Raw genomic sequence first — 24,207 nt, 5'->3', positions numbered from 1 at the left:
TGGCCATCCCATGGCTGGTGGGTACAACCAAGGCCTTCTTGGCCCCTATGGGGGTGGTTCTACACCTTCCCCATGCCCACATCTGTCCTTGTGGTAGCCCTATGGACTGGCCCCTTTCTTATATGCAAACCCTAACTATCTACACAATGATCTGGCATCCAGTAACATACCAGATACAGAGAACCACTGACATCATTCCAGAGGGAGACTCACTGCAGGGACTGACACTATTTCATGTGCAGGACAATGCACACCTAACCTTGGATGCATGTGTAGAAGAATGCACACCTGACCACACAGACGACTGGAATGCACACCTGACCTCGGACGACTGGAATGGAACCCTGGCTGACTTGTCCCGAACTGGGCTCACATGGGACTAGTTTTCCATCCTAGGTCATGCACCTTCTGTACAGATATGTCTACGTGGCATCCAAGTGTGGAATGCACGTGATAACAGAGAGACAGGCCAGGTTGTTTGGGAAGGCAGAGTGGAGAACAATATATACGAACTCTCAGCACTCTCCTCTCTTATAGGCTCTCAGATTGATGGCTTGTGGCAAATTCGGTTTCGCCACTTGAATGTGGAGGCGTTGCGGGTGAGCTTTCCGAGACCAGATGGTGGTTGGCTTGCCAGATGTTGGCAGTAGGCAGAGACGTTGTAGTTCTTGCATTCATGGTAAGCAGCACAGAGAATATTTTTTGAAGCAGGCTTTCGGGTGGACTTTGAAACCTTTGGAGTTGGTACACATTGACTTTTGTGGACCTATGCTGCAGAGGCCATCCTTGGGAGGTTCTTTGTATTTCATGCTGCTTGTTGATGATTGTAGCAGATTCACTTGGGTTTATTTTCTTTCCCAGAAGAACCAAGCTTTTGCTCGATTCAAGGAGTGGCATGTGATGGCGGAGAAAGTGTCTGGCTTGTAGATAAAGACTCATAGGGCTGACAAAGGAGGAGAGTTTTCTTCCAATGCATTTGTGTGGTTTTGTGCGGAACATGGCATCAAGCGCGGGAGCTGGCCAATACAGGTTCACCTTCAGAGAATGGAGTAGTTGAGCGTGAACTAGACTGTGGTGGAGATGGCGAAGACGATGTTGGAGCATCGTGATCTTCCTCATTCACTTTGGGGAGAGGTTGTGGCTACGGCTGTCCATATCCTCAACTGTTCTCTCCGACGACTTCAGTACCGAATATGACTCCCTTTGAGGTGTATTTTGGTAGGAAACCGGATGTCTCCCATTCTCGTGTGTTTGGGAGTGATGCATATGTTCACATTCCAAAGAAGCATATGTCATCAGCAGCAGCAGCAGCAGAGATGTGGTTTTTGATGTGCATGTTCTAGCTTCCACCGTTGATGAGCCTTGGAGACCTAGACGAGTCTGATGATGATTCCCAGTCGCTTGCTTCACCTAGACAGCCTTAGTCAGTTGAGGAGGTTGAGCTCGAGGTTGGAGATGAGCCCCCACAACAGCAGGAGGCTCCGCGTTCTGCTCGAGTACCCAGGTGGTTAGACACCCTTTAGGAGTCAGGTGTTATGGAGCTTCTCTCCAAATGGACCACAGAGGACAGACCTCGAAGATCGCATAGAGTTAGTGACCAAAGTCATTCAGCGGAGCTCTTATTTACAGGTAAACTATGCTTTGATGTCTTGTATCACACGGGACAAAGAGCCCACTTCCGTAAAGGAAGCCCTTGCACAAGATACTTGGAGGAAAGCCATGTAGGTGGAATTGAATGCTATAGAGAAGAATAAAACTTGGGAGTTGGTTTTGAGGCAATGGGTCTTTAAGACCAAGTAATGTCAGATGGGTCGGTGGACAAACACAAAGCCAGACTTGTGGCTAAGGGTTATGCTCACCAGCGGCCTGGCATCGACTATGAGGATACGTTTGCACACCGACAGCGAGGATGACCACGATTCGGACCGTTCTTGCCCTTGCTTCTTCTCACAGTGGTGGCCCATATATCACATGGATGTGAAATTTGCGTTCCTTAATGGTGACATGCAGGAGGAGGTGTATGTTGAGTAGCCTCCAGGCTTTGAGGATCAAAGGGGATGGTTTATAGGTTGCGGAAGGCCTTGTATGTTCTTAAGCAGGCTCCCAAGGCTTGGATTTAGAAGATTGATTCCTTCTTTCTACTACGGACTGGATTTCAGAGATCAATTGGCAAATCCTAACTTGTATCTCTTTCGAGAATGCGACATGGTCACGTTGATCATCCTTCATGTGGATGACCTCATTGTCATTGGCGGTCATGTGGAGCACATTGCAGTTTACGAAGGCTACCTTGTCAAAGGAGTTTGAGATGACCGATTTAGGCTTACTCTTGGGATTGGAGATCTGGCAGACCTAGAGGAGTTCTTTGTCTCTCAACAATGGTATGTCCATGAGTGCTTGAGGGCTTTGGGGGATGGAGAACTGCAAGCCTATCATGTTCATGATGGACCCAAACACGAAGCTTACAGTGATGGACCAGAACACGAAGCTTACAGTGAATGATCCTTGTGAGCCAGTTGATGCCTCTTTGTACCGGAAGGTGGTTGGTTCATTGATCTAGTTGTTGAACACCAGATTGGACTTGAGCTTTCTGTGGGGCTGTTGAGCTTGTTTATGCAGACACCGTTGAAGGATTGCGGATCTTGTGGTATCTTCAGGTACGAAGGATCTTGGACTCTTCTACGACACTCGAAGGACCAAGTTCGACTCCAAGGTTGGAGTGACTTAGATTGGGGAGGAGATCCAGACGCAGGAGATCTACATTAGGCTATAGTTTTACCTTTGGCTCAGGAGCTATTTCATGGAGCAGCAAGAGGCAGCCAACTATTGCCTTGTTGTCTACAGAGGTAGAGTACCGAGCTGCTTGTGGTGCTGCTTGCGAGGTTGTGTGGCTGTGGAGGTTGCTTGGAAAGATTGGGTTTCCACAGAAGGAGCCCATAGTCATCCAGTAGTGCGATAACCAGAGCTGTATCACTATTACTCGGAACCCGGTCTTCCATGCCTGGACCAAACACATAGAGATACAATATCACTTTGTTCGTGAGAAGATATTGGCTGGTGACATCTTACTTCTTTATTGTTTGATGGAGGACAATGTGGCTGACCTCTTCATGAAGTCTCTACCTCAGGCTATACTCCGGCGGCATTCCAGCTCACTGGGGTTGGTTCCACATCTAGGAGCTGAGAGGGGGTGTTAGCAGTCATCTCCTGTCTGTACACTATACCAGGGCCTTTGTTGTGGGTGTGCCTGCCCGTTTTAGTGTTTTCCCATTTTTGCTCACTCTCCATGTATTTTCCCATTTTTTCCTTAGGTGTGGAGGACTGTCAACTGTCCTCAGAAGCTGGTCGACTGCTGTTCTGGTACTCGACCTAGTCAGGTGTCCTGGCCGACTGCTTCATTTGGTGGTTGTGGACATTCCAGGGCTAGTCGTGCTGATGTTGGCCTATTTTAGGATGGCCGACTAGCAGCTAGGGGCCATATAAAATGGCCCCCTTGCCCCCACACTTCTCACTTGTCATTTTGAGATTTTCTTTGGTGTATATAGCAGAGTTACACAGCTTCTCTCTCTCTCTCTCTCTCTCTCTCTCTCTCTCTCTCTCTCTCTCTCTCATCTGCATTTTGCTCTCTACAACAGTTGTCTTCATTTCCGTTGTGCATTCTAATATTTTTATATAATCTATAATGGGGCTCACAAATAAAAGACAGAGAGAGAAAGAAAGAAATAAAGAAAGATTTTATTAACATCTTCCAAAATACTGAGGCCTATGAGACAAATCGGTGTACCTGTATGGGCAACAAAATGAAAAAGTACTGAACTAAAATGCTAAATCTGGGTGTGCAATAAGTACAACGAGTGGGGGAGGGGATGGAGCTCTACTACTAGGAGAATGCAAAGCTATAAGTATACAATCATGATATGCAACCTAGCTAGCTCCATCCTGTACCATACTGGGGGTATAAAATGGTATACATCAATGAAGGGGGTGTCCACAGCTCCCTGAAGAACATGCCTGGGTCTGCTCTGAAGCGAGCCAGTCGCTCTGCACCCTCTCTGTGAAAATGAGCCCTGAAGCGAGCCAGTCGCTCTGCACCCTCTCTGTGAAACTGAGCTCTGATCTCTGTCATCTCTCTCTAGTATAGGTGTGGTGTTTGAAAGCCAGGTGTCCTTTGTCTCCTGCGGGCTCTGAGTGTCTTTGCTCTTTGGAGAGTAATTCCCTGCCGTGTAGGGGCTGGGATTGGGATGGATCTCTGAAAAAATGTAGTAATCTATGTCTGTCGTCCCCCCTCTAGAGCTGTCTGAGCCTGTAATGATCTCTCTGTGTGTGACGTTGTATGTCTAGAATGAATCTCCCCAGTATGCACTGATCTGCTGCCTCAAAGACCTGGTATAGGGAATGTGGCTCTCTGGAATAAAATGGGATATCTCTCTCTGATGGTGGCTGTATATGTTCTGCATCTGCATACATAATGCTCCTCACTCTCCACCTCCTCTCTGCACAATCTGCATACCCTCTCCTCTCTCGGGGGATCCGTGCTGCTCTGCCAGTCTTGATCTCTAATAATCGATGTGATGAAACTCTAAGCTGACCAATAGCCACTCGGGAGCCGTGTGGTAAAAAGCCCTCCATGTATCTAGGCCTATCTAAAAATCCATCATCAGTGATACTCATGAAGTGATCTCTGTAGTATAGCATCTTCGGTGGTGGAAGAGGCTGTGTAGGCGATATCCATGTCTCTCGTGTATAGAGCTGCCATATGTCCTGTCTCAATACTCTGCTCCTCTCACTATGAGAGAGACGGATATGTGGTGCATCCCTATCATACTGGAATGGTGGTAGATGATCCATGTCTAGGCCATGCTATGAGAACCAATGTGTGACGTGCATACCATGATCCTCTCCTGCCTCTCAGCTAGCTGTCTAGATGCCTCAAAAGCTCTGTATGACAATCTGTCCAGTGACACCTCTCTGAATCTGTCTAGCAGGCATATATATGGAATATGGCCTCTACCATCATAGGAGGCACAACAAACTTTGCTCGGATAATGTCATGAGGTATACTGACGGTTTGCTGCATATCATGCGTGCCATCATGAGGGCCTGTGGTCTCTCTATCTGTGTCCACCAATGGGTAGCAAGGCATGGCACCCATACCGCTGCTCCATACATCAGTGCCGGTGTGTGACTAATGTGTCGAATAGCCACCCCTTTTGTTCGGGGCTCTTGAAAATGCACCTGGTGGCACTGTCTCTCTAGCATAGCCAATGCTGCATATCCTCGTGTCAATCTAGCTCTGGCTGCTAAACCCATGGTGGTGAAGCGTGTGGCTGTTGCAGAGAAGGTAACCCCTAGGTACACGTATGATGTCACCACCTCCACTTGGCATCCTGTGAGAGTGAATGTCAGCTGACTCCTACCCTGTCTCGATGTATGAAAGACCATAACCTTGGTTTTTCGAAGGTTCATAGTAAGACCCCTCTATGTGCAGAAATCATCGAGTGCACTCCCTCGAACACTCCCCCGTCGGGCTGTTGCCGCATGAGCTGTCCCTCGAACACTCCCCGTCGGGCTGTTGCAATCGAACTTCCCTTAAATAAACATATATGCCAAATGCTCCCTCTAGCATTCTGGCGTAAAACAGTCCTTTAAGAAAACAAGGTTTCTATGCAAGTTTATAGTTTTGCTTTTGTTTGAATACCATGAATAAATCTTAAATCCGTATCCCAATATTTCTAGATATAGGTTTGAATTCCAGACAAAGATTCTCAAATTTTGATAACTTGATCCTCAGATCAAAATCAAAAGTCTTAACTTAGTTTCAGATTCGGTGGGTGTTTTAAGTGTATTTTTCCTGAACTGGGCACATCGTCATTAATTGAAACTGACGAAGGAATTAGGTCTTGGTCAATAGTCGTAGATGCTATTGTAGACCTCCTGGAGACTCAGACATGGAGACTCAGACACTAATACAATATCATTAGCATAAAGCATAATATGTACTGAGGTACCTGCTGGTAAATCAACTCCATCTCTGCCTCCCCGCATGTAATGAAGTTAGCCACCTCATCAATGTATAACCCAAATAGCATGGGGGAAAGTGGGCATCCTTGCTTCACACCAATGGTGCTAGCAATAGTCTCGGACATACCTCCTGGACATCTGACTCGCCCAAGGAGCCAAAGAATCTACTGCATATATGAGATGCTCACCCTGCAAGCCCATATGGTCGACGGCCCGTCCATGCTGTAGGCGGCGGATAGCTTCCTTTACCATCGAGTGGGTAAAGAAGCTAGTTGTGGTAGGTTGAGGCTCCTGTGGGGCTGAGGTATAAGTGGCTGCTGTGGGGCGTGGTATAGGCCCTCTGCATATGTGTGCCATGTTTGTGGGTCTGCCAATAGGTGTCGGTGTTCGGGGCTCTTTGAAGGGCCGCCATGAGATAGGGCTATCTCTACTCACCATGAAGAAATAGAAAATCTCTAGCTCCTGTATCTCTGCGAAGGCCCGCCTTTTGCGGCGAGTAAGTCTCCTCATCTCTCTCCTCGACTCCTGTTCTCTGTGTGATGGCTCCCAAGGCTCTCTGTATGCGAAGCCGTGAGTATAGTCATCATACCATCTGTTCTGGGACATAGTCCCAGATCTCGTAGGCTCTCCTGAGTGGACATGATGTGGGAAGCTTTGTAATGCAGCCGTGTGTAAGAGTGATGCCAGCAAAGCTGTAATGGTATCCATAGGTGTGCCAGGGGATCCATGAGTAGGAGCCCATCCTCTACTCTGCCAGTGTATATGTCTGCCATGTCATGTGTGAAGTAGGTGGTAGTGTGTGGCGTCGGTATGTGGGGGGGTGGTGATACTGGTGATCTGGCTAGTGAAAATGCCAAGTATGTATGATCTGCCCCAATAGGATGAGGTGGAATGGAGAATGAGGTGACAAGCTGTGATGCCTTCCAAAGACCCCATAATGTAGTCTACCACCGTGCCTCCAGTCCGTGAAAGACCCCCATGTGGGAAGCATGGGGGTCTTTCAAAGCTGTGATGCCTTCCAAAGACCCCATAATGTAGTCTACCACCGTGCCTCCAGTCCGTGAAAGACCCCCATGTGGGAAGCATGCCAGCCCTCCTGATCTCGGCCACTGTAGCATCCCGTTATAAATAACGAGATGATGCCTGGCTCTCCCAACTCTAGTAAGTGGTCCCCATAATGTCCTCTATCTGGTCCAGTGTCCTTTGATGCCCGACTAGCCCCTATCTCTTCTAGATCCACAAGGTGGAGGATCTCCATGTCATCATAGTCATACACCTAACACTGTATGCTCTGTGTGTGGGCATTGAAGTCGCCCGTAAGAAATACTTTCCCTAGTGTAGAATAATGCATAATCTCCTTTGATAGACATACAAGTGTATGGCAAGGCTCCTGTCTGCTCCTCCTGTGGCATGTCCTCTGTAATGACATGGGAGGATCCTGATGGAGGAAAGTAACATAGGGCTATATATGTAACCCCGTCCTATGAGAGTTGTAAGCTAATCCACATGTATCTGGCCTCTGGATCTTGTGCTATCACTCTCAGTCTCCCCTGTAGCTCCCGTCTGGATAGAACTGCTACTCCCCCCCGACCCTCTCGTGGCATGTGGTCCTCCTTGCCCACCGTTCCTTTGTGGAACTTGTAAACGGGAGGGTTGGAGCCGCATTAGGAGCATCTTTGCCAATTTCATTGTTTGCGGTGTGCTTCTCTCGAGGGGTGATATTTTGGTGTTTTTGGGATGGAGCCATCGTGAACACCCCCTCTTGTAGAGATCGGTGTTACAATCATAATGCTTCAGTCAGATCTCGATTCCGAGATCGTTTGCTCACTTTATGAGCAAAAAACTACAGCACGTGAACCCTCTCCCTCTAAGGTAGAAAACCTCTTGCTAAAGTCCACGCAAATGGGGGGGGGGATTTGTGAGATGTCCTTAAGGAGAAGATTCTCATCTATCTGATTCATATCACATATCATCACATCTATCTACCCCTCATTCTCATTACTTCTATTCTCATCACATCCATTCTCTATTCATTCTCATCTATCTGATTCATATCACATATCATCACAACTATCTACCCCTCATTCTCATTACTTCTATTCTCATCACATCCATTCTCTATTCATTCTCATCTATCTGATTCATATCACATATCATCACATCTATCTACCCCTCATTCTCATTACTTCTATTCTCATCACATCCATTCTCTATTCATTCTCATCTATCTGATTCATATCACATATCATCACATCTATTTACCTCTCATTCTTATTACTTCTATTCTCATCACATCCATTTATAGAATGTAAGAGAATTCTTATTTTTGATATAAAGATTCTTTACATATCTATTTATGCATAAGAACAACTTCAGTGGGAAATAACACTTTTATAAAAATCTGTTTATGCATCTAATTATGCATAAATTCAATTTTAAGGAGAACAACACTTTCGAAATAAAAATAAATCTTTTATGCATCTTTTTATGTATAAATTCAATTTTAATGAGAATAACTCTTTTGAAATAAAAATAAATTTCTTTATGCATATTTTTATGCATAAAATCAAAATTGACGAGAATAACTCTTTTGAAATAAAAATAAATTTCTTTATGCCTCTTTATATGCATAAAATCAAAATTGATGAGAATAACTCTTTTGAAATAAAAATAAATTTCTTTATGCATCTTTTTATGCATAAAACCAAAATTGATGAGAATAAATCTTTTGAAATAAAAATAAATTTCTTTATGCATCTTTCTATGCATAAAATCAAAATTGATGAGAATAACTCTTTTGAAATAAAAATAAATTTTTAATGCATATTTTTATGTATAGAAATTAATTTTAATAAAAATAATATTTTTATAATAAAAATATTTCTACTATGTATTTTTCTATGCCTAGAATGAAAATAACACTTTTAGAACACACAAATGGTGGGGATTACTCTTTTTGAATAATAAAAGATAAAACTGTTTTCACCAAATTTAAGAAAATTTTACCATAACCTCCTTTGTATGGCTGACCATTTTTAAAATTTTTCTATCCTTAAGTTATTTAATTATCACCAACAAATGGTTTAAAGCATTATAAACTAATCAAATTCTACTTTTAAAAGAGAATAATATGAAAAGTTTAGTTCCAACAATTAGATTACTTATGTAGGTAAAGAAAGGCTGAATTTAATAAAGAAGAGAGGGGGGAAGCCTTTCCAACAAGGCATAGCATCATTTTACATTTTAAACAAAACAAAAATTAGTAAACCATTAAAAAGAATAAGAAAATGTAGGATTTCTAGCTTACATGAATTTCTAGGAGCTTTCCTTTGGCTTGATGGTTTGAGGGATCTACTCTTGTTTGCCAACAAGAGTGGCCACCAATTCTTTAGAAGAGGAAATAGTCAAAAACTAATGAATTATTAATAAATTCATAGTTTTTGGCTCTGGGAGGAGTAGAGTAATAGTGCATAAAACACTATTAACCATTTACAATGGGAGAGGCTTCATTTATAGGAAAAAGTGAGCCTCTAACCAAGCAAACTGATTCTAGAATTTTCCAGATCAGTTTGGTCAATTTTTGACCATTTTTAGGTCAGTTTAGCTTACTTTTTGAATCTAGTTGAAGCAGGAGAGAGGAGAGATAAAAATATCTCATTATTTGTGAGTTTAAAACTCAACCACACATATGAAATAGGAGCCTCCTTCATGAGGAGAATTCCCCCACACTGAGGTATCAAAAATGCATCATTTCTCTAAATATCTCTTCTTTTTTAACTAATATCCTTGTCCTTAGTCAACTCTTCATCTTATGTGAGTATTTACTCATTTTTGGGAGGGATTTTCTTTATTTCTTCAATTTATCTCCTCCCTACATTTGGATGAATCTGATTGGCCCCTTAGAACCTTAATTTTGAAAATGTGGATCCTTAGGATAAGATCTTTTGAACAGATTATAATTGATTTCTAATGTACCTTCTGAAAATCTTTTTGAAATTCTATTTCACGAGAATTTATTTTAATAAGAAGAGATATTTTTTCATCAAAAAATATTTAAAATTAAATAATCTCTCTCTAGAATATTTTCTCTCTCTAAACCAAAATAGGGTAAAATAGGATCTTTCTTTTATTTCAAAGAGGGGAATAATTATAAGATCAGAAGGGGAGGTTCTTACACTTGCACACCTCAAAAGCCGGAGGGAGGAATCTTACATCCTACCCCACTTAAAAAATGGGAGATGTCCTCATCTCGTAAAATTAGAGGAAAACTCTTTTCCTTAAGATCCAACTGATTATGGGGTTCCTTATAGTCTGGTGAACCCAACAGAATCCTGGGATAAAGATCCCTTATATAAAATTCATCATCAGATAATAATTCACTCAGATCATAACATTCAAATCCTTATCACAATAATGGTCCATTAGACTAAAATTTCTATCTGAACAGTCCTAAAATGAATATCGTGTTCACACACACGCCAGAGAGAGAGAGAGAGAGAGAGAGAGAGAGAGAGAGAGAGAGAGAGAGAGAGAGAGAGAGAGAGAGAGGAGAGAGAGAGAGAGAGGCATTATAGAGGAAAGAATAAGAAGAGATATATAAGTTAAATAGAGACTCATTGGGATCTTAAAGGGGCTCATATATATATATATATATATATATATATATATATATATAATTTTAAAGCCAAAATAACCCTTTGAATAATGCCAACAAACTCATTTCCTTAACCTTTTTTAGTTCTAATGTTAACCAACTCATTTTCTTAACCTTTTTTAGTTTTGGATATATCTTTATAGCACTGAAAATACCCAAAAAAAATCTCCACCTTGGTTCAAATTTTAGTTCTTCACATATAAGTTGGAATATTTGTGTGTATGTGTGTGTGTGTGTGTGTGTGTGTGTGAGTGAGAGAGAGAGAGAGAGAGAGAGAGAGAGAGAGAGAGAGAGAGAGAGAGAGAGAGAGAGAGAAGAAGAAGAAGAAGAAGATGATGATGAGGACAAAGTGCTATTCTTTGCTATGTAATGCATGGTGGAGAGAGAGAGAGAGAGAGAGAGAGAGAGAGAGAGAGAGCTTCATATTTCACATTGAGAGATTCCTTCACATTTTACATTAAAAGAAAGAGATGAGAGGAGAAAGAGATGGGTGTGTGAGAAAGAGGGTTACGTTGATCGGTATGTGGCTTACGTGTCAAAGACCAAAGGGCCCAAAATGGTATCCTTTCCTCTCTTGATCAAAGGACAATTAATGAGGGAGAGAAATAAATAAATTAAAGCTTAACACAACCAAGTATTTAGCACACAGTTAATGGAAGCTTAGGAGTCTATTTTTCATTTTATGTTTCATTAGATGGTTGCTTCTTGTTGAAGATGGGTCAGGCCACTTCTTATTAGATACAAAAGAGGACACATCTCTCTCCATGTGTCTATGTATGCCAAGTTTGGTACTCTGCTCAAAGAAAATGAAGTTCTTGAGGATCTCCCTTGTTGGTGGATATATATGCAAAGCATGGTGCCTTGATATACGAGTATGCCAATTTTGATGCTTTCTTCAAAGTCGTCCATAATTGCCAATATGGTCTTCATATTTAAGGCCTACTCTATGGGATCCAAACCTCTCCCATCTGGAGGACAGGTTGGGGGACTAGTAAGAGCTAGACGTGGCCCTTTCAAAGTAGTTACATTGCTTTGAATCTCTATTACTGCAGTTACATTGCAGTAAATAGAGATTTCACTTAGAACAATTTTCCTCGCAGTAATAGAGATTTCACTTGGACCAATTTTCCTTGCAACTATTATTGTAGTTACACTGCAGTAATAGAAATTTTGCTTTAGACCAATTTTCCTTGCAGCTATTACTGTAGTTACACTACTGCAGTAATAGAAATTTCACTTAGACCAATTTTCCTTGCAACTATTAAGGTTTGAAACTTTGAAATAGGCATCTTTTAAAATTTTGGTATGTGGATTAAAGATGAACAAGTAAAGGCTTGCCATAGGTTTGCTTTGTTTTTGTTTACCTAGAAAAGTATTGTAGGTGTGCTAATTGTAATGATTTGTGTGGGGGTGGGTAGGGAGTTTGGGGGGGGTCTCACGTGTGCACACCTTCTGTGGTGCCACATAGACGTGATTATTTCTTGCACTGCTTAAAGGGAAAAGTTGAGGTTGTACATGGGCGATTTGGAATAGTTTTGGGAACCTAAATGGTTCTATTTGGAGGTGTCCAAGACATGGACCAATATTTGGGACACCTTTTGAGTATAGTTTGGAGACTAAATATGACATTTTGGACATTAGGGCTAAAAGGCAAAACCGACCTGAATACGACTTGCTCTCAAGATCCCTACAAAAAGGCAAGTCATAGGTCATTTGTAGGCATTCAGAGAGATAGGTTTAGAGTCTCAAGACCAAGCGTACGAGAGCCAAGACCGAGGGCATGTAGCCACAACATGTGGATCAACCAAATACACCTCCACATCAGTGTTTTTCCACTAACGCACAGAGGGCGACATTAAGCATTTAGTTTATGCATAACCTTCAAGAGTCAGATTTGTGATCTGTAATCATTGTAATTATTGATTCTTATTCATAAACATACATTAAGAGTAGGCTAGGTAAAGAGTCTCTCTTTTTTCCTTCTCTACTCATCATTGTGCATGTGATTAGTGTTAATCTTTCTTGTTTAGAGATTAATCATCGTTAATCACATTTTTGCATAGTTAGCATGTTACATTGGTATTAGAGCATTTAGGTTAATTTTAAGTAGAGTTTTTGTATGCTAAATTAGGGTTTTTGAAGTTAAGGTTTTCAATTTTAGGATTTCAACCCAAAATTAGGATTTGTGTTTTTCCTTAAACCAACCCGTACATCAACGTTTTAGCTCTATTTTCAGTTTGGCATCAACAAGGTTTTTCATTTTGCATGTAGAAGAGTTGGCATGTGTCAAGTAGGAAAAATCTACATTTTATTTATGGTGAGGATCCACCATAAATAAAATGGTGGAGGATCCACCCAACGAGAAGTATTTGTAGGCAATGCGAGAGATCAATGAGATGTATTGGCAAAGAAAAGAAGAGCGTATAGCTCGCTATCTTTGAGAATGGGAAGAAATTAGCAAGGTTTAGAGAAAAAAGTGAAGCTCAAAGGCATCAAGAATACAAAGAATGAAAAACTTGATGGTGTCAAGAATTTAAAGAAAGTCAAGTCTACTTGGAAGCCATTTTGTAAAGATATGTTGAGATATCAAGCTCAGCTAGTGCTTGCGGGCATTGATGACCTGTTTGGGCGATAGCTTCTGCACTTATGCCACTGGCATGGTTGGTGGGATTATGATTGATATATCGCTAGTGGATAATAGGCTATGTGACACACATTTGAATCACTAGATTATGGCATAGTTATAGCGCGAGCTTATAAAGTCAGGTTTACACTATGGACTGACCTTGTATATTTTAGTAAGAGAGTACTTTGCCTTATAGTATGTACTCTTATCTCTATGATATACTAGGTCAAGAGAGTACTGACCTTGTATGTTTTAGTATGAGAGTACTTTGCCTTATAGTATGTACTCTTATCTTTATGATGTACTAGATCAAGAGAAGAAGAAGATAGAATAAATTTAGCCATCCATCTCTCTTGTGTCTTGCTTGCTTCTTTGTGTGTGTGTGTGTGTGTGTGTGTGCTTGCAAGGGGCTCGTATTAGAGCTCTGGTTTGTGTGAGAGCTGAGGAGACAAGCAAGAGGCAAGCATAAGCAAGTACAAAAGTGGTACACGGGTAAGGATATTTTCATCTCTTTTCCTCTTTCATTTTGCAGCAACATCTTTGGTAGTTATGAGAGCTACAGGTAGACAAGAAAGTTTGTGTCTTAGATTGAGGTATCCTATTTGATTTTGGAGCAACACATTTGGTAGTTGTGAGGGCTATAGGTGGACAAGAAAGTCACTATCTTAGATTGAGGCATCCTCTTGGGTGAAGGAAGAAGAGTTTGTTGTGCGCGTTAACTTTGTTAACTATGATTTTTTGCATTTCAGAGCGTTTGGGTGCATTTTGGTTCACAAGAACTCAGTAAAAGTGTCAATTTTGTGTATGCCCAATTTCTGGTCAGAGAAAAGCTACAACAAAAAATTGGTTTCATGACAGTTTGTGCAGAGAATATGTGATTTAAAGGTTGTTGGTAGATGTATATTTGCATGACTATTCCATATAGTTACAGTATATAATATGTGTACGATACCGATTTGTTGAAGATTATAAAGTTTGTTGTAAGTGTAGAAGTATTTATAAGTAGTATTTGGTAAATTGCTGTATAGATAATCATGTGTGATAGTTTATTCTAGATGTGAGCGAAAAGTTGGACCAGAACAACTTCCAAGAAAGAAAGTTTAGGATGACCAATTTCCTTATGGAAAAAGGGTGTTGGGAGTTCATTACATGTGACGAAAAGGAGCCAGAGATTGCTGAAGAAAATCCCACTCCATAGTATGTGCATACATATAAAGCATGGCATGAAAGTGTGATAGACTCTATGACTGTGCATATACAGGATGCACAAACACCATGGTGTCCCTGACCTTGAATGATCTTGGTAAAGAATACAACCAGTTTTAGACCTCCATTGGAGTTTGAGAGAGCTCCCTTGATTTTTAGGAACTGATTACTCTCCTCGTCCATGAGGAGATGAATGTAAGGAGAGGTTTATCCTCTAGAAATGCACATGAACGTGCCTTCTACTCAGACACGTAGAGGCAGAGGAAGGTCATAATCTAGAGGAGGTGGTGGTGGTCGGTTTGGATATCCAAACCAGTGTAGCAGAAATAACAAGAAAATCAATCTTGTACAGGTGGAAGATGCCACTCTAAATGTAGGGAAAACTAGAGGGACTGAGGTAGTTGTTGGCAAATAAATCAGAGGGCAAATAGCATGGAGTGCTATTACTATAGCAAACCAGGGCACATTGTAAAGGATACTATAGAAAGAAGAATGATATAAAAAATGGTAAGTTGCAATAAGGCAACTATGTATCATCAAGTAAACATAGTGATAATAGAAGTGAGCAGGTGTTTGTGATGTAGCACATGCTCAATTTCATGAGACAAGAGATGTATCAGGATGGGAATAATATTTGGTATGTGGATTTTGGCACTTCTAACCACACGACTAGTCATGGTGAGTGGTTTAGAGATATGTAGAAAATGAAAAAACCACAAAATGTAGAAACATGTGATGATACTGTACATCCCATTATGCATGTTGGTAAAGTGCCATTACCTATGTAGGATGGCAAAATGAAGTACTTGCTAGATGTACTTTATGTTCCTAATATTATGAAAAATGTGGTTTCTATTGGACAGATGGTTAAGAAGGGTTTGGGGTGCTTTGTGGAAGACTTTAAAAATCAGTGTCCCTTGGTTGCAAAGAGTAACAGAAATGAGAAACCATCCACATTTATGCATAGGATGGGTGCCATTGTAGATATTGGCATATGGCACAAGCGTATTGGCTATGTAAATATACAACAATGATATGATGATATCTATGCCAACCCAAAATATTGTTACATGCTTGTCAAAGTTTAAGGTTGATGGTATGCATAAAGTATATGAAGAATGCGAGCTTAGCAATTAAGGAGACCAAACATATTTTTTCTCATAAAAGGTGCAACAATGAAGGCCATTGGATGCCATACATTCGGATATATGGGGATCGACCAAAATTGTAACACTTACAGGTTGCAGGTAGTATTATGTAACATTCATTATGATCACACTAGGAAAGTGTGGGTTTATTTCACAAAGGAGAAAAGTGAGGTGTTTGTCCACTTTTAGAGATTTAAAGCCTTCATTGAGAAGGAAAAGGGTAAGTAAGTAAAATGCTTTAGATCAGATGGTGGGGAGAGTATTTTTCAAATGAGTTCAATGATTTCTTGGGAAACCAAGGAATTAAGAGACAATTTACATGTAGGTACACTCCGACATAGAATGTTGTTGTAGAAAGGAAAAATAGGCACATTGCAAAAGTGGCACATGCCTTGATGTTTGAAAAGAACATGCCAAAATATTTTTAGACTAAAATAGTAGCAAAAACTATTGTTTTCATAATGAACAAGATACCCACTACAATTGTTCATGGCATGACACCTAAATAGAAGTTTAGAGGCATAAAAAACTAGATGTGTCCCCCTTAAAAGTGTTTGGATACATTGCACATATACTTGGGTTTCTAGCCTCGGATCCTTGGTTACTATACCTTCTTCTACTTGTTTTCCTTATTCTTTATTAGTTACAACTTCTTTCTTGTACTTGAGAAAGTTCACCAACCTAGCTTTCTTCATGTATTGGATGTTCTAGCCTAGGAGTTGGCATAATCTGTAGGCCCTTTTTTAGCAAATGCCTTAGATGCTTCGAAAGTAAAGATTTTATGCAATAGAAAACTAATCAATATGGTCATAAGTGTGACCCATAAGTAGAAAATTAACTTTTTCTTTCTTAAGCACCCCTAAAAAAATAACATGCTTAGGTATCCAAGAACTATTTGATTCTGTTTCTCTCTCGCAGTGTTATTTAGCTATAAATATAATATGCTTGGAAATTCCCCTTGCCAATTAGATATCACATGACTAATGATTGTGATGGTTGGATTTGGATCATTATGGATATTGATGTGAAAAGATCCTTGGGGTGAACTTGACCATTGTATACAAGGCAACCAACCAAATACATGTGTGTCTTCTGTAATGTCCTTAGGTAGCCTAGCAAAGTGAGGCATGCAAGTTTTTTTCTAGTCAGTTTGGGCTTATCTCGATACATTGAAGATGATGTCAATTGCTCAATGGTGTCCAAGGCATCATGTTCACACTACCATCAATTTTTGCTTACTATGGTGTGGATGCTTTACTTGGAGAAGAAAAGAAAGGAGGGCTCCTTATGCTTGTAGCTTCATATGGTGTAAAAGATGAGCTTGGTGATTTCCCATGGCTTGGAGTGTCCACTTTTCTATCTCTATTTTAAGTTTTTTAAAACCCTAGGAGAGACAAGCAATAGGATGAGAATGAGAGACCCTTTGAATGTGATGCGATGGTGGTAGAGATAAGCTCCCATCCACTTGTGCAGGGAAAATGACCGATGGAATGTCTCTCCTCATGGCTTCCTCCTTGGCTTCATAATGAGAAATGAGGACCTAGTAGTCCATGTGGTCATCATATAGAAAGTGATTAAATTTAATGCACAATTAAAGTGACATTGGATTAAGCAACCCTAGAAGCTGGCAGACTCATTTGGTTACGTCATATGAGAGAGAGAGAAATAAAGAAAGAGACAAAGGGATATTTTGGCACACTAGAAGCAAAGCAACAAGGAGAGCAATTTGTACTTTAAGTCCAACCATGACAAATGTTGACCCTTAGAAAGATTTCATAAAGATTCCTTTTTCTTCTTATTTCTTAAAAGCTTTATTTGTGACAACATTACATTCTTATTATTATTTAAAACCTTTAAAAAGTTTTAACTTAAATGTTGTAGCCATATTTGGTAGTGATGTGTGTGAACACACTAGGACCAGTTGAGGCTTTTTTTCCCTCTTTAGGAGGTTTTTTTGGCCATAGTAGTATACACTCATCTTGGGGTATACTTATGTTCTTTTTACAACACACATTCATTATCTATCTATCATTTCATTGTGTGCTTCCTTGAGCTTCTCCATTGTGTGCATGTGTGCGTGCATGCATGCACGCGCATTCTTGTAACCATATTTCCAACATTTGGTATTAGAACATCTGCTCCCCGCCTTTGTCTTACTGCCTACTCCTCACCCTGAGTTTCTTGTATTCTTGAATCGGATCAAGGAGCCCTTTTGGGAGAAGAAAGAGGACTGTAAGGTTTTTGATCAGATTTTCATTCTAGGCATGTTTTGGGGGCCACTCATGCGGTTTTCTATTTTCTGCTCTTCGAGGATCAGATTTACACTGTTCTTCATTGGATTTTGGAGTAGTTTTGTCAGATCTACTACAAACAAGTGTGCAGATACATGAGGGAGAATCTATGGGCTTTACTTTAGCGTCATTGATCTCTACATCTTACGAGTAAAATTTCTACTCACTTTATGCTACATTTCTTTCACACACCTTGGAGGTCTCCATTATCAGCGCGCGAGACCTTCTTAGCAACCACCTTTGGTTACATCAAAGAGCACTCAACACTTTGCAGGTTGCATGATTATTTGCTTGGGTATTATTAGAAATGGCAGACAATGATGTATTTTGGATGTTATCTCCTGTTGTTGAGAATAAGCTTGACGGGACCAACTACCCAATATGGTCTTATATGATGTGGCATGTATTGGTAGCCAAAGGGCTACCAATACATAGCCCTTTGGCATTCCATAGCCAAAGGGCTATGGAATGCTATAGTTGGCATTGAGAAATGTCGTGGTTCTTTTGATGAACATGATGTAGAAGGTACATTTAGAGACACAAACTTAGTTTCACATGGTGCATTACCACAACATAGCATACCTCCTACGTGGGAACAAACAAAGTGGGGTGGAAGAGATGTGCAGGCACATGCGTTGCTTGCTTTGTTAGTTAAGAGGAGTATCATTCCTCACATTTGGTCATATAGGACTACTAAACATGCTTGGGATGAACTTGCATCATCAAATTGTACGAGGTACATAATGAAGCACGTGTTGCTTATATATGTACGTAATTAGAGTTAGAGCATATGGATGAGGGCTCCATGGATAGTTTCCTTACAAAAATTACGGATTTTAAGGAGCAATTGACTAGTCTTGATGAAATATATCATGATAATTCATTGGTGTGCCTACTATCTTGTCGGACTCGTATCAAGGTTTTGCTTCTACCATCAGACTTATGATGAAAGGCAATCCAAATGCCTTGAAGTTTGAAGAGTTCGTTTTTATGCTCTTACAAGAAGAGAAATCTAGGCAAATAGATCTGTCATGCATATAGAAGATCAAGATTTTGCTGCTAGTGCTAGTCAACAAAAAGGTAAAGGTAAATCCTTTTCTCAAGGTAGTTACAAGCCTAAATCAGGGTCATCGAGCAAGCCTGTGGAAAAGGAAGGCAACAAGCCAAAGAATAAGGAAAAATGCAACTATTGTATGAAACATGGTCACTACATTAATGAGTGCAAGAAATGGGAGAAGAAGAAAAAGAAAGACTCAGGTATGACTGTGCTAATGCATTAACATCCAATGCAAAAAACAAAGAATCTGCAAACTATGCACATGATGATTGGGCTTTCATTGTGTAATGCAGTTATGACCCTTCACATAAGGATGTATGCACGGGTATTACATTTTTGGTATTTTGATAGTGGTGCTAGTAAGCACATTACTTCTCATCATAGTTTGTTCTCATCACTTGAATCTGCTCCACAGGGAAACACTGTAACATGTGCAAACAACTCCTTATATCTTGTAAAAGGAGTTGGTAAAATTGTTCTCACTGCTGCAAATGGTAGAACAATCATGCTTTCAGATGTATTATATATGGCAAGGAGCAAGAGGAACTTGTTATTTGTCTCTGCCATTACTAAGGCTAGCTTAGTGGTTCAGTTTGAGGATGATAGGTGTATTGTTCATGATCACAGAGATAAGATAATTTTTTCTTACGGTACTTTGTTTGATGGCCTTTATAGGCTAGATGTATATGAAAGACAAGGGCATGCTACATGTACAGTTTCTACCACAAAAGAAATGGGTGATGCTAAGCTGTGGCATGCACACTTTGGTCACTTAAACTTTGGCGATTTACTATGTTTGCATGAACATGACATGGTGTCTGAGCTTCCACATCTTGAAGCCCTTATCAAACGTGTTTGTGAGGGCTGTATTCTTGGAAAAATGCAACGGGCATCATTTCCCAAAGATGGTTCAGTTTAGAGTTGTCTAAATCTTGCACAGTTTATACACAGTGATGTATGTGGTCCTGTGAGGACGCCATCTATTGGGGGCAAACTCTATTTTGTCATATTTATTGTTGATGATTATTCCAGGCATACCTAGATATATTCACTGAAATAGATTAAAGTAGAGGTTTTTATGTGCTTTAGGCACTTTGATGCAATGGTTCAAAATACTTCAACATGTAAGATTGGTACCCCTATACTGATCGAGGGGAGGAGTATGTATCTAAGGAGTTTCATGCATATATGGCTAATAATGGGATAAAACACCAATATACTGTGCCCTACACACCTCAGCAAAGCGGTGTAGTTGAACATAAAAATAGGTCTCTCAGCGATGGCAAGTTGTATAGTTAAAAATCAAGAGTTACCTCATGGTTTCTTGCTAGAAGCAGTCATGTGCAACATATGTTTTGAATAGGTGTTCTATAAAGGCTTTACATTTAATTATGCCTTTTGAATCTTGGAATGGCAAAAAGCTCTCTGTGGCTCATTTATGCATTTTTGGTTGTCTTGCTTATGCACTTGTGTAGTAAACTTGATGATAAGGCTGTTAAATGTATTTTGTGGGATACAACTCGGAAAGTAAGGGTTACCATCTCTATCATCCTGCTACCAAGTGGAATCTTATGAGTAGAGATGTTGTATTTTTGTAAGATTCCTCCCCAGCCTCTCAAGATGTCTAGTATCTCTTCAGAAATATAAAAGATCTTGTTTCTACCAGTTTTGGTCTAGAGAGAGAATATTCAGTTTTTAAATATTTTTGGATAGAAAAATATCTCAACTTATTAAATTAAGCTCCCCTGAATCAGAAGTTCAAAAAGATTTTTAGAAGGTGCATTAGAAATTAAGTATAATCTGTTCAAGAGGCATTATCCTGAGGGTCAAGATTTTTTTGAAATTTTAAATTAAGGTTCCTATGGACCAATAAGATTCATCCAAATGTAGGAAGGAGATAAATAGAAGAATAAAAGAAAAATCTCCCAAAAATGAGTAAATACTCACATAAGATGAAGAGTTGACTAAGGACAAGGTTAATAGTTAAAAAAGAGAGATATTTAGGTGAAATGATGCATTTTTGACACCTCAGTATATGGGGGAATTCCCATCATGAAGGAGGTGCCTATTTCACATGCTTGAATGAGTTTTAAACTCCCAAATAATGAGATATTTTCATCTCTCCTCTCTCTTGTTTCAACTAGATCCAAAAAGTGAGCAAAACTGACCTAAAAATGGTCAAAAATTGACCAAACTGATCTGGAAAATTCTAGAATCAGTAGGCTTGGTTAGAAGCTCACTTTTTCCTATAAATAGAATCCTTCTCCCTTGTTGAAACTTAATAGTGTTTTGCATTGTTACCCTGCCTCTCCCAAGTGCCAAAAACAGTGAATTTTACTCATAATTCATTAGTTTTTAACCTTCCCTCTTCCAAAAGATTGGTGGGCCACTCTTGTTTCAAACAAGAGTTGAACCCTCAAACCATCAAGCCAAAGGAAAGCTCTCAAATTATCTATGTAAGTTGGAGATTCTTCTCTTTTCTATTCTTTTTATGGTTTTTATGGTTTTTTATGATTTTTGTCTTCTCTAAATTAAAAATGATGTTATGCCTCATTACAAAAAGGCATTCCCCTCTCTTCTCTAGTAAATCCAACGATTCTTTATCCTAGATGAATGATTAATGAATAAAATCAAGTTTTTCATAATGTTTCTCTTAAATAAGTAGAAAAATGTTTACTTTAGAATGATTTAAATACTCTTGGTGCACTTTTAATTAATTTTAGAGACTTAAAAATTGAAAAATGGTCAGCCATACAAAGGAGGTTATGGTAAAATTTTTTAAAAATTTGGAAATAAGTATTATCTTTTATTATTCTAAAAGAGTAATCCTTATGGTTTCTATATTCTAAAAGTGTCATTTTCCTGCATAGAAGATGTATTTTGATTATTTGTATAAAAGAAATTTATATTTATTTTAAAAGTGTTACTTTTATCATATTGATTTTTATGCATAAAATAATGCATAAAAGATTATTTTTTTATTTTAAAAGAGTTACTTTCATCATATTGATTTTCATCATGCATAAAAGTATGCATAAAAGAATATTTGTTTTTTAATTATAAAAGTGTTTGTTTTATCATTATTGATTTTTACATATAAACATATGCATAGAAGATATTTTTTATATTAAATCATAAAAGATTTTTATGCATAACCATATGCATAGAAGATATTTTTTTATATTAAAAGTGTGATTTTAATCATAAAATATTTTTATGCATAAACAATGCATAGAAGATATTTTTTTATATTAAAAGTATGATTTTCATCATAAAAGATTTTTATGAATAAATATATGTATAGAAGATATTTTTTTATATTAAAAGTGTGATTTTCATCATAAATGATTCTTATGCATAAACATATGCATAGAAGATATTGTTTTTATATTAAAAGTGTGATTTTCATCATAAATGATTTTTATGCATAAACATATGCATAAAAGATATTTTTTTAAATATTAAAAGTGTGATTTTCATCATAAATGATTTTTATGCATAAATGGGTGCATAAAAGTTTTTTTTTACTTAAAAGAGTGATTTTTTATCATAAATGATTTGTATGCATAAATATATGCATAAAAGAAATTCTTTCATGTTAAAAGAGTGATTTTGATCATAAATGATTTTTATGATGATAAAAATCATCACTCTTTTATGTTAAAAGAGTGATTTTGATCATAAATGATTTTTATGATGATAAAAGTGTGACTTTTTATCAGAATTGGATTTTATGCATAATTAGATGCATATAGAAATTTTTATATTTAAATAAGGGTTCTCTTAATCCTCTGTTTAATTTTTATAAAAATTAAAAAAATGAATAAGTAGATAATTTGTGAGAGAAGAAATGCTACCGTTTCATATTCACCAAGATGGTAATGAGAAAATTCAATTAAACTATCGAAGTCGGAGATCAAGATAAATGATTATTTTATTCCTCTCATAAGAAATTCTTGTTTTAGAAATCTGTAAGTAAATATTTGCCGAACGAAATTTAGAAAAAGAGAAATTGAAATACTACCTTTCGAGAAAGATAGTTTAGGAAGAACCTTTCCAGACGCAAACTCTGATTCAAACTATTGACCAAGACCTAATGCCTTCGTTAACGATGTGCTCAGTTCAGGAAAAACGTACTCAAAACACCCAGCGAATCTGAAACTAAGTTAAGACTTTTGATTTTGATCTGAGGATCAAGTTAACAGAATTCGAGGAATTCTGTTTGGAATTTAGACCTGGATCTAGAAGTATTGAGATACGGATTTAAGATTATTCATGGTTTTCAAACAAAATCAAAACGAAAAACTTGCATAGAACCCCTGTTTTCTTAAAGGAATGTCTTACGCGAGAATGCTTGGAGGGAGCATTTGGCATATATGTTTATCTAAGGGAAGTTCGGTTGCAACAGCTGGCGGGGAGTGTTCAAGGGACAGCTCACGCGGCAAAAACTTGCCCAAGTCTTGACCAAGTCTAGGTATGGTGAAAAATGGTGCGCCAAGACTTGGGCAAAAACTTGCCCAAGTCTTGACCAACGTAGGTATGGTGAAAAATGGTGCGCTTTTGGTACGATGGACGAGGGCCGGACGAAGAGGTCCCTGAGTGAAGTGCCAGGAATCTAAGGAGGATCCTGGAGGGTTTTGACCAGGCGATGCACGGGCTCACGGTGCTTAGGACACCCATGCGTATGTCGAGAGGAAGATATATATATATGTATGGTGACGAAATGATTATTGTAATCTGTTATACTGGATCTCGTTGCTGATCAGTTGGTCCCAACAATGGAGAGTCCAGAGTGGTACTGTTTTTGTAAAACAAGGGATTGAATGGAAATTTTGACCGTATTTGTTTTGTTAGTGGATTATTTTTATATGAAAGTTTTAAAGAGGAGTGTGTGCGTATCTGTTTTCTAAAGCTAAAGTTAAGAAAGGCATTTCAATTATGGGTGGGTGAGCACTTGTTTGGTTCCACCGATTCCAGTGTGCCAGGGTGGTGGTTAACCCATGGGCCGGATGGGGTTAGGCTAGAATCAGTGGAGTTTTAATAATCAAACTAAAAAATCTTAGGATTACGTTAGGATTCAAATAGTTAGTTAATTCCCTGATAAATTTCTCAATTGAGTGAATCAACGGCTGTGTGCCTGATCTTGATTAGAAAAAAAGCATTGAATTTACTCAGATGATCAAATTTTATTAGATAGTTTTCTT

The 24,207-nt window shown here is 39.0% G+C and overlaps 1 pseudogene; it reads left to right on the top strand.

Annotated features, from left to right (window-relative positions):
• Positions 1 to 24,207, top strand: part of LOC147635174 (uncharacterized) — a 44,266-nt pseudogene that overhangs the window by 11,364 nt on the left and 8,695 nt on the right.

Source organism: Cibotium barometz, chromosome 9, assembly GCF_041138505.1.
Source record: "Cibotium barometz isolate CiBa-2024 chromosome 9, ASM4113850v1, whole genome shotgun sequence".
In the NCBI taxonomy this organism is placed as follows: domain Eukaryota; kingdom Viridiplantae; phylum Streptophyta; class Polypodiopsida; order Cyatheales; family Cibotiaceae; genus Cibotium; species Cibotium barometz.
The sequence above is the reverse complement of the archived record's forward strand: the minus strand, read 5'-3'. Positions and strand labels throughout refer to the sequence as shown.